Source organism: Sebastes umbrosus, chromosome 2 (assembly GCF_015220745.1).
Source record: "Sebastes umbrosus isolate fSebUmb1 chromosome 2, fSebUmb1.pri, whole genome shotgun sequence".
Lineage (NCBI taxonomy): Eukaryota > Metazoa > Chordata > Actinopteri > Perciformes > Sebastidae > Sebastes > Sebastes umbrosus.
This window is the reverse complement of record NC_051270.1, coordinates 5,521,495-5,534,100: the sequence shown is the minus strand read 5'-3', so window position 1 is coordinate 5,534,100 and position 12,606 is coordinate 5,521,495.

Here is a 12,606-nt window from a genome sequence, read left to right as displayed (position 1 = left end):
TTTTTCTCACCGCCCGTCATGCTGACTCAGCCGGAAAAACTCTGACACGGGGGAAACTAGAGGTGACGGCGTGGGAGATACTGCAAAAACTAGGCCAACAGACGCTGACCGACCGCCCCCAACTGTCCTGTTGTGCTTGGTGTGTCATGGCCTCAAAGGTTAAAGATGATAACTGGCTAGTTATAACCAACCATTACATTCCATCTCCATTCATTCCACACGTTGTAGAATCTCTGTGGCGGAGTTGTCAATAAGTTGACGCTGTTGTGACAATTTCTTGTTAACAGCAATGATAAGAAATGACTTTCATAGTCACACTCCTCTCTCATTTGTCTGAAGGGGGATCATTACCCTGTGGCGTCTGTATAGAGAGGGTTTAATTAAAGTACTAATGTCATTTTCAACCAGTCAGTGGCTATTCTAACCAGAACGTGTGGATGGGCTGAGGAATGGAGGCCTGGGCGTGATCTGCCGCTTCCACAGTTATCAGAGACTGAAAAGGCAACTGAGGCTGATAAAGTTCACTTAAGGGAGTGAATGGGGGCGGATCTCTATTTCGGTTCCATGTAGCTTTATATCTATTTTAATCGGTATAATAGAGTATGGTTTGTACAGGTGGGAAAAATATGCTTTCTATAATGGCCCAAATCAGTACAGCTGATTGCATGCTTCACATATTAAAGCTCCACAGATGTAACAACCTGTTGATATTTAAATGGGGAACATGACAAAGGTGACAAAACAATAAATAAAGTAAATAATTTGTTACAATTGTTCTTTGTTGTCTGACCTAAGAATATAACATTACAACAACCAACAAACACAAGACTTTCAACCAGGAGCCCGGTGTTTCTGTCCCAAAGTGTTGTTGAGTTATTTTGAAGTTACGTTAGGGACGTGTGTTCTGTTACGTACGTATTTTACTTAGTTTACGTACTTCTTTTAAGCCCAAACATCATTTTTTTCCTAAACCTAAAAGTGATTTTGCTGCCTAAACCCAACTGTGGCCATTATTGTAGTTTTGTTCCCTAAATATAACTATGACCGTTTCATGGTACTGACGTGGCCAAAAAAAGCCAATTCACGATGTTAACCTTGTGGCACGTAAATGACACGTGAAAAGCCTAAAATACGCTATCATCATCAAATCTGGAATGTCCTTAAAGTGTCATACTATTTATACGCCTTCCCATGAGATCACGTTGTTGAGTAGCAAAGGGCTTTTGACTAACGCACTTCACAGAGAAGGATGTCAAGTTTTCATTTTACAGGATTTTAAGTGATTCTGGTCATGGACTTAGGATGTGTGATGATAGTTGTTTAGTTGTAAGAGTACTTTAGAATAACATAAAATGCATTATAAAACAAGCCTTCTTGGTACTGTGATAAAATATATTTTAAATCAATTCTCAAAATATTTTTTAATGTCATGTTATGCAGGGCAGTGGGGATAGGATGACCCAAACACGGACCGAGGAGGTAGTAGGATGACTTCGGGGGATTTACTGATGAAATAGCTTAAAGGCAGGTACCATTAGGTAGACAGGCCAGCCCTGTAAAAATTACATTCTTCTACAACGAAACTGCATTGTGATTTACGTTTTGAGGGAAATGCGTTGTGACATATTGTAATTGTCGTAGATTAGGTTTGTTTTCCATGTATCACAAATTAATTGTTAATCAAAGTCCACAGAAGTCACACTAGACTTTAACCCAGGAGGCAGCTGTTCATGTCCTGTGTGAAACCAAAAGTCAGCATTCACTTATTTTAATTTACGTCCACAGCTTAAATAATAAAAGTCATTTTAAGCCAAACGATTATGTTTTTTACTAAACCTAACTAAGTAGTTTTGCTGCTTTTTTTGTTTTGTTTTGTACCAATTTACAACATTAATCACGTGTTTAAAACAGTTTAAAACTGCAACCATAATGTGGGAGAAACGTTTCACTGAAAATGTAATTGAGAATGCAGTTTAGTTGTCCCTATGTCCCTAATGTAATAAACAACAGGGTTGAGCAGATAACAGGCAAGTACATACTGTACAACATTCAGATAACAGACACCTGAACACAAAGCAAAAAAAAACAACAAAGCAACTAGGACGAACTGACAAGGGATGAATGAACATGTGCTGGTTAAATATCTGAAGGACTGATAAGGGAAGTGGAGACAGGTGAACAGGTGGGCGGGGCAGTCAGGTAATTTGAAATTATTGAAGTCTCTTTTTGTTTGTTTTTCACCCTTTTCCCTGTTTATCTTACATGCTCTTTTTTCAAAGGATAATAATTGTGGTTAATTGGCAAAACAAAACAAAAATTTGGGTCAACTTCAAATTTACATTTTCAACTTGACATCACTGGCATTAGTGGACATTTGACCTAAAATCAAAGTCAAAGCTTCTGGGGCCCCCTCAACCTTTTGGGTTTCAAGGAGTTTATGTCCCTTAGATGTGGTCATTGTGAATCCATGGCTCATGCGCACTCGCCACCCTTGTTGTAGAGATTCGGGGAAACGGAGACAGATTTTTCCTCATGACATAACTAAAAATGTAAATGTGAATTTGATATTCAACATGTATATCCAGTTAATACAAAAGTTAATCTCAAGATTATCTTCAATGTTGAGGGAAATCCATCCTTCCCTCTGCTCCATGTGAGACTTAGTGGGCATGCCTGGCCTTGTTTGCCCTTGCATGCATTTGCTCAGTGACTGGCCGCTCTCATTAAAGCTTGCTAATGCACTTGTTAAACAGTCAGCAGAAACGATCGATCACTGCATGTGGCAGAGACAAGGTGTGTGTGGGGGGAGGAGGTGGTGGAGGAGGAGGTGGAGGAGTGTGTGCATGGGAAAAAAGTAGGGGGCTTTTCTGGGAGAGGGAGAGCAAAAGTGTGAGGGGAGAAAGAAGGATGGGGTGAGAGAGACAGGCTGAAGAAAGAACGAGGGAGAGAGAGAGAGAGAGAGAGAGAGGTGGTATTGGGTAGAGGTGGATGCTGGTCAGTGGAGATGTCGGTGGCCCATTAATCTTGGCCTCTTCCTGCCTAGTTATTGTGTATTTCTTTTGGCCAGAGATTGATTGTAGCAGGGGAAGATGAATTTGCCCGTGGACCTTCTTTTCTCTCTCCCACTCTTTTGTTTTTTTTTTCTAACTCCTGATGCTCGGCCAAGGTGATAATGCTCTCTGTCTCTCTCTCTCTCTCCCTTCTGGTCCCCCCCCCCCCTTTCCTCTTTCTATGCCCCCCCACCCCGACCCCCCCTCCCCTCTCTTGTGTTTTTCCCTTTCATTTATTTTAGATTACAATCATCATCTATTGCAGGTTGCAGAAAATGTGTTTGTGTGGCAGAAAGAAATGGAGATCAAGGGTCTTGGTGTCACTGCCTGGGGGCTGGAGCGTGAGGATGGACACTGACCTAGCTGGAGCAGAAGTGTTAAGGCAGGGGCAACTCCAAGCACACACACACACACACACACACAGGACTTTCCTACCGTTAGAATACCTTTCCTTATCCTTTTATTTTAAAATCGAGCAGGTAAAGCAGGACAACATTTGTGGATGTGGGAGTGTGTGTGTTCGTGGGCATTTTCATGTGTTCATCTACTGTACCAGAGCATGTCAGGCTGTTTAGGACATAAATCATACTTGCTCTAATACACAGCATCACAACCATGCACGTACAGCACATTACCATCCCATACACACTTTCATATATTCACCATCATGCCGTCGTACACACACTCCTGTTCTGAGGCGTTTTGCTAATATGTTAGCAATAACAACAATAAAAACAATTGTTTGCTTTTTTGTCCCCAAGTGATTAAACAAATTGGGACTGTCAATTGATTCAAATATTATAATATTTTAATCACAAATTAATCACACATTTTTTTATCAGTTCAAAATGTATTCAATATTCTTATCAACATGGGAGTGGGCAAATATTCTGCTTTATGCAAATGTATGTAAACATTTATTATAGGAAATCAATTAAGAACACAAAACAATGACAAATATTGTCCAGAAACCCTCACAGATACTGCATTTAGCATAAAAAATATGCTCAAATCAAAACATGGTAAACTGCAGCCCAACAGGCAACAACAGCTGACAGTGTGTCAGTGTGCTGACTTGACTATGACTTGCCCCAAACTACATGTGATTTTCATAAAGTGGGCATGTCTGTAAAGAGGAGACTCGTGGGTACCCATAGAACCCATTTACATTCACATATCTTGAGGTCAGATGTCAAGGGGCCCTTTTGAAAATGGCCATGACAGTTTTTCCTCGCCCAAATTTAGTAACTTAAAGCCTAACTTTTCTAGCAGATACAGGGTTTATTTCCACTAATCAGGAACTTAGAATTCAACTGCTGATTGATTGATTGATTGATTGATTGATTCAAACTGTTAGTTCAACAACTTCTGTGACACACCAATTGTGTTCATTTCTCACACATACAATCAATCTCTTTTATAGGTTGCACATACTGTGCGTCGCTTGCACAGACACAGACGGTTATAGTCTCTTACATATAACTATTCCCTTTCAATTACACCATCAAAATGTTTCACACATAACCTATATTCATTCTGTTTCATCATAGTTTACCCCATATAATTATACTAATTGAAAAAAATACTACACTCAAAGCACCATAATTCTCTCTTATGAACAATATCATTACTTCTTATACACCCCACTATTTTGAGTACAGCGATGTATATGTGAAATTATCATGGTGGTATGGCCTTAATGTGGCCGTTTATGGCCTAAACAGCCTCTGATACCTCTGCGCTACTGTGCACTCATGCATGAGTTTGTGGTATAGTGCACTGCTGTATTAGTGCCAGATCTGCAGCAGTGTATTCCCTGGTCTGAATCCTACTTAACCCTGTGACTTCAGCACGGCCAGACATATGCTCCAGAACACAGGGACTTCCCCCTGACACACACACACCCACACTCACACACAGATCATGGAGATGAGCCTTCCCTCAACCACTTTCATATTCCCTAATTGGTTTTATTTTATAATCCTAGACTGATGTGTATGAGTGTAGAGCATGGAAGGAACGGTGCAGTCACGTGTTGTTGGGATTATCAGGTAAACTGTATCATTCTCCTGCCAGGACAACACATTCTCACTCCCAACTTGTCAAATGCCGCCGTTTGGTCAGTGCCCCTCGGCATCGAAGAGCGGTGCATGGGTTACACCTCTTACTTTTGGTTTGTGGACTACAGTTTTGAAGCCTTGAGTTCGGCATTTTGGCCGTCGCCATCTTGGTTATTTGCAACCAGAAGTGACACGAGAGGGTGGAGCCAAATACAACCGAGCGCTGAATAAGACACTTGAGGCAGCCAAAATGTTGCAATGAACTTTCATGAACTGAAAACACACTGAAAACATGGACAACTCCCTAAATGGACAAAGGCATGGTAACGAGCTGTCAATCACAAAGTAGCTAATCCCTAAAGCATTCCCCTAGAAGTAGGCTCATTTTGTCATAGACTTCTACACAATCAGACTTGTTTTTGCAACCAGAGGAGTCGCCCCCTGCTGGCTATTAGAAAGAATGCAAGTTTAAGGCACTTCTGCATTGGCTTTACTTTTCAGACCCGGAGTCCACTGGTCAATATACGCTTGTAACATGCATAGTGTCCTTTCAAAATAAACTTCTATTTTCAGAGGAATTGGGTTTACGCAATGTAACCACTTAGTTAGGTTTAGGAAACTGTCATGGGTGGTGTTAACTTCACTGACTAGTGGCTCACATGACTCACGGGACTGACGATATCAATGAGTCACGTCAGACGTGACAAAATTAGTCAACTTTTAGTTTCACACATTACACAAACAGTTGTTTCACCCAGGAGACCGCTATTCGTGTCCCCTGTCAAATCAAGTCAACATTGACTTATTTTACTTACTTTTGTTATGCAACTTACATACTTAATTAACACAGCATACGCAAGTTACAAACATACTTATTTTAACCCAAACCACAATCTTTCCTAAGCCTAACGTACTTTTGTTGCCTAAACCGAAACAGATTGTGTTGCATAAGTGAACAAAAAAACTAAGTAAAGCTACGTTGGAAGTTTATTTTGAAAAAAAACAAAAACATTATGCATGTAACAAGCAGAAGCTGACACGCATTGTTGAAGGAATCCCAAGTTTATGAACTGGATTTTAAAATACATGGAGTCGGTGTATTGGAAATCACTCATTAGTTTAATTGTGCTTTACAGTATGAAGGTTTGAGTGCAAACGGAACTTTCTTCTTTCCTCAAATATGCACCAAACACATTCATACTTAAACACACACTGACACACACCAACAAAACTTTGAAAGTCACATAAGCAGGGAGGTGGCACGCACACTTTTTCTTTTTTACACCTCCCCTATTTTTCCTCTCCTGACATTATTTTCTGTGTGTGTGTGTGTGTGTGTGTGTGTGTGCCGTTGACCTTTCTGCAACGTTGCCCCGTATTCACTGGTTGTCAGCACAGTCTCTGTCCCAGGCCATCCGTCTCTGCCACCAGTCAGTCCTCCAACCAATCCTCCACCGTCCCATTAACACACACACACACACAGACGCGCATACACATGCACATTCTTATATGTACAGCACACGTGTTTGTGTGTATGTACGCAAAAACACACTCCATGCATACACACATGTACTCACGTAAACACACATGCTCATGCAAACACACATGCACACGAGCAATCCTCCATTGTCCCATTAGCCCGGGATGAGGTGCTCTGCTCTGCTTTGAGCCGAGGCTCAGCCCAGCTAGCCTGGGGGATCATTAAGACCTTGCCTCGCGCACACACATACACACATACACACACACACACACATACACACACACACACACACACATATGCCAGTGCTGTGGTAACGGGCTGGAGGAGTCCAGGTGGCCTGTTGTTATTTATAACAAAGGAAACAACACAGCAGAACCGGCTGACATCAGGCCCGTACGGACCTGGGACGAGAGGATGTGTGTGTGTATCTGAGCATTTTTTCGACTCATTTCTCCGTTTGTGAGTGTGCGTGTGTGTGTGTGTGTGTGTGTGTGTGTGTGTGTGGGTGAGGGAGAGAGGGATCACTGAAGGACAGCTCAAAGTGTCTGTCCACCCCAAATGCCCACACCCACCCCCAGACAGTGGTCTACCAGGACCGCTGGACCAGATGTTGGCTCCAGAGCAACAACAAGATTGATTGGTTTAATTGCCGGCACTTTGCTCTCTGGCGTCCGAATACCTAATGTCAACTTTTAAAGGATGTTTGCTCTCTCTATGTCTCTCTCTCTTTTTTTTTTCTTCCAGCGGCTGAAAAATTGGTCACATGTTCTGATCAGTGGGGTGTGTGTAGGTGTGTATGTACAGTTCACCCCGACATCTGTTCAACATCTCCCTGTGAAAACGTGGAGTCATTTAAAGCCTTTGTAGCTAACCGTTTGTGTGCCGTCCCGTCAGCTTCTCCGTTGCTACTTTTTAAACTCCCTCTTCTCTCTCTTTGTCTCTTAATCTCGTCTCTCTTTCAAACCTCTTGACATAAAATATCGCCGCTGCAGACAGAGGTATGCTAAGTGTGTGGGGTTAACCGATGAAGGCACATCTCACTTATTCTATCCTAGATGTAACATCAGAGGACTGTTTAACTTTTCTCAGACAGGGGAGACACTGTACAAATAGCACGTCTTTTTATGTGATTTATTAATAAATAATGCACTCCCACATTGTCTATGTTACGCCTAAGCAAGTCAGCCATGGATAAGGTGAATACCTCCATGCACTTCAGTTCATTTCAGCTCAGTCAATTTTGTGTTTTTTTCTTTTTTTCCAATTCTTTGGATCTGCCTTCTGAACTACAACTAACCTCCTGACAAAAAATAGAAATGTTAAGCAACTCTTTTTTTTGTTTTTACAAAGTATTAAATATAGTATACATTTTCTGAAATGCCAGTGACGCTGAGGGAATCAGAGTTGGGGGCATTGACTGCTGTTCACTTTTACTGCTGGATGCTGGATGTACTAACATTACAACTGAACTCTTCTTCACTTCCCTGGAGTCAAGGAGCCATGAGCGGTAGTTAACGCTGCTAGCAGCACTTCCAGGGGCCAAGCAATTGGACGGGCACACTTTCCGAACGGCCACCAAACTGAACGGCCCAAAAGGGCTTGAACTCTGAACGGGCACGCCCCCCATCGACGCTGCAAGCTGCAACACCGGGAGCCAAGCCATCGGCCCAATCTGAACAGGCACGTGGAACGGCCACGCCCTGAACGGGCACTGCGCTAGTTTTGATAATAGCCTTAACGGATACAAAGCGAATCATCGTTTTCATTATAAACTGATTATAATGCTTGATTGTAGGTCAATTTGTAGGTCTTTCTTGGTTAAAGTATACATGTCTTCTCTATGGACTCTGGATCTATGTTCAAGTTGATTGGCTGATGTCCTTAATTTTGCAAGTATAGTCAGGGGAATATGCAATTTATTCTGTATTGATGTACATTCTACTCGGAGCCAAAAATGCCAACCTGATGGTGGTGCAAACTGAAGAGCCTGGGGAATACCAAAGTCAGTAGAACACATCATCTTGGAAGCATGAATGTCTGTACCAAATGTTGTTCCAATCCAGCTATTAGATGATGAGATATTTCACAGAATAAGTGAAAACTCTGACCTCCTGTTGGCGCTAGATGAAAAGTCAGACAATCAACAACTGATTGGGCCTTAATGGATAAACCATAATGGATTATGGTTTATCCATTAAGGTCCAATCAGATTCAAGGCAATCCATTCATTAACTGTTAAGACTTTTTAAAGTAAGAAAAAAAAATGTTATAGAAATGGTTGAAAACCAAAAATTGCGCAAAAATGTAAATGTAACAAATTTGTAAAAATGTGTGTTTTATCAAGTCACACTTTTTTTTATTTGAAACCTCTTTTTTACGGAAGCATCATGAAGGTTTTATAGTAAAGTGAAGTGTGAAATGTTTAGTGAAAATACAAAGTCCCGAGACATTCACAGTTAATTCTGTAAGTCATAAGATTGATACAGTATCTCCGCCTAAAACTAGCCTGAGCTTTAGCCAGTAGGGACAGGCTTGGTGAGTGGGAGTTTGTGTGTGTGTGTGTGTGTGTGTGTGTGTGTGTGTGTGTGTGTGTGTGCTGGCAGGAAAGGGTAGGCCAAGGATGGGAGGTGCTTGTCAAGGCCAAAAGCATGTGTTCCCTGCACCGCTCCACCCACCCACACCCACCTACACAGACACACACTTAAACACACACCCCTACCTTCATCTCTCCCCACCATATCATGTACCTCTCCACATCTGTCACTCTGGCAAGAGGAAGAGGGAGGGAGGGAGGGATAGAGCAATGGAAGGAGAGGAGGGAGGCACGCAGCAGACAATTAATTGTGTGGCCGGTTGGAGGGGCAGAAAGACTGAGAGAGAGACTGAGAAAAAGAGGAAGGGAGAGAGAGAATAATAAAGTGTCCCGAGTAGGCATTAATCTCCCTCACACTGCAGGCGTGTCAGTGGAGGCTAGCTGGTGACTAATGCCACGTTTTGCATACAGTGGTCACAGACAAGAGCTTCCTCGCCAGGCTGAAACACATGGAGGATTTAAACTGCTGCTGTGGCTGGAAGACAGGCAGACATGTTGGACGACCGGGAGGCAGGAAGAAAAAGGAACATTTTCACTATGTTAATTTGAAAGTCAGTGGCATTCACTTATATGACATTTACACTTAATGCATCCTCATGCAGGAGCTGTCAAAAATGCCAAATGTATACACAGCCAAGAAGGATACAGGCAGACTGTTGGAACGGATTGTACGGACTGAGCAAAGGTATTCTAGTCAGACGTTGTAGTTGTAATCAAAGCAGCAGAGGCCAAGATGTCCCGCTCGTCCATAGCGTGGGTCAACCTCCAGAAATCTTTCAAACTCCTTGCTCCAAGTTTGCAGCGCAGGCAATCTGCGATCAGATTTATTGCACAAACAGTCAGTGATAACATTACTGAAAACACATGCATTTTTTTTTTTTTTAAAGCTACTACGTAGATTTCTTTTTTCAGTTTACTGTAGCAGGGTCTGACAGGCTGTCCCAGTTTGTCCTGGTTCTGGTTCGTCCAGCAATACGGCCTGGGCTGCCAGGAGCATGGTGTCGGTTTTGGGTCATCAAAACACACAAAACTATTGATTTATTGAAGACCACATCTTGAAGCGTGTTATTGCAAGTAGATGCATACCGATTTTGTCTCATTTTCATGCATTGTCAATTCTTCAGAAAAGCCATAATTTGATCACATTTGCTCCCTGGATTGGTACAACCTGGCCACCGTACTTTGACTACTTCTTCTTAGCTTATATGTGATGCAATGCTACTTGAGCCTACTAATAGTTGGAGTAGAATAAGAGGCTACTGTAGCTATAATACTACTGCTGCTGCTGCTTCTTCTAAAGGTGTTTTGTCGGTGGTTTTGCCACACTTTGAGCACACTTTCCTCCATGTCTGTCTACGTTGTAATTACCACACTTTGATCAGGGTGTAGTTCTGTGTAACAAAGGAAACATTGTGAAATTGTGAACATTTAAGAAATACACTATAAGCTCCAATTTAACGTCTGGAAATTGTCTTTGAAAAAATGATCTCACCACATTTCCTTTTCGCTTACATCAGAGGGTCATATGAGGGACTTGCAGTAAACTTTTATACTTCTATACAGAGCGGCAACTGGTAGTGGACTTTATAACTTGTCTACTGCCAAAACAGACAGGGAGATATCCGCTGCTGAACTCAGAGAGTTTATGAAGCGTCGTTTTCTTTGGCAGAGCAAACGGGGGTGAGAGGAAATGAAACTAGAGACACTTGATCCCCTCATATGCCCTCTAACAAACGCGCACACACACACACACACACACATACAGACACACACACACCGGCCCCTCAGCTCCCGGTGCAGCTGAACTGACGGTAACTTACTCTCCATACAAACACACATCCACACGTTGTCTAATAGAAACGTGTGTATTGTGACTGCTGCGGGTAAGGTGTGTACTCAGATGTTCTTCTGCGGTTTCTGCGCTCTGTCAATTGATTTCCCCGGCTGATCAATAGGCATGTTAGCCCTTTAACTACCTTCCACACCATCTGTTATAACAGACAGCGTACAGGTGCCATCTTTCCTCACAAACCAAATAGTATAAATCAGCATACACATGGGGGGACAGAAAGCGGGAGGAAAAAAATCGAAAGAGAAATCGTACAAGGAGAGAGATTCACAAACAGATGATAACTCTACATCTCTTTAATGATCGAGTGCGGCGCCCGCCGGGCCAAAGTTATCCTCCGAAGTTGAGAGAGCAAGTACAGTTGTGTCTCCAATTAGCAATGTGTGGTAGTATTTACATTTCGGGCTATCTATCATGCTAATCGGCGGGTCGATTTATCAGCCGGGTTGTGATTAATGCAAGGTTAGGGCGGCGGGTGTCCTGTGGCTGAACGGTAGATGCAAAACAACAATAACAAGTAGAAGGATTCTTCTCCCTTTGCTCAGTAGGAGAGGACAACAGTAGGGGGAAGGTGAAATCCATCCCATATTACTTAGCGTCCTCTCTCTTTCCAATCAATCCAAATTTGCATGAAGAAGAAGAGGAATAATGGAGAGTGGGGGGGGTAAAGTTAGCGCAGGGAAGATGTTGTCGTCTTACTTTTATGAAGTTTTTTTTTTTTCTTTTTGGTAGGGTGAATGGTGGGAAAGCAATATCCTTTAGGCCTTTTAATCATGTGATGACGGGCCTAGCTAGGACCTGTCTCAGTACGTGTGTGTGTGTGTCTGAACTGTGGCCCCATTGATCAAAGCCAGTGCTGGTCTGATGGGATAGAGGGACAGGGCTGGCCATGGACACAGCAGCTCTCCGGCTCCCCGCCGTCCTCCCCGACACCGCTCGGGCCGGCGCGGGGCCATTTGTCAAAGTTTTATCTGATTCTGGAGGTATTGGATCTATCAGTCATCGTGTATGAGAGAGGAGATTGACCTCCTCTATGGGCATTTTTCTAAATTAGACCCTAGCTGATACCGGAGCGACATCGCACGCCATTATGGGTGACAAAAGCATTGAAAACAGACTCATTAATAGGAAAGTGTAACGCTGTAATTTGATTGCGAGCGGGGAGTTTTGGGAGCGGTGGGGGCAGGTGGAATTTTTGAGTTGTGTAAGAGACGTTAGAGGTGTCCCTGGAGTCTAAGTGGTTTCTCCCCTCTCCCTGGGTTTTAGATTGCCTTCCAGACTGACAAAGCACCTGCCAGACATTCATCAACGATCCCATCCATCTGTCCATCAGGTCGGTGGTCCACTCGGTCATCAACAGGTAATGCCTGGCGGCCGGGGCTGGCTGCCTGATAATGAAAGATAGGAAAACATCACACACTCTGTCGCCCAGTGTTAAGGCCCATATGTATCCCACTTAAGACAACACATGCATCTCATGCATTGCTTTCTCCGCGTCCAATCCCTTTCTTTTCTCACCCTCCCATATCCCCGTTTGACCTGATTCATAATCATTTATCATTTCAGAGGAGTAA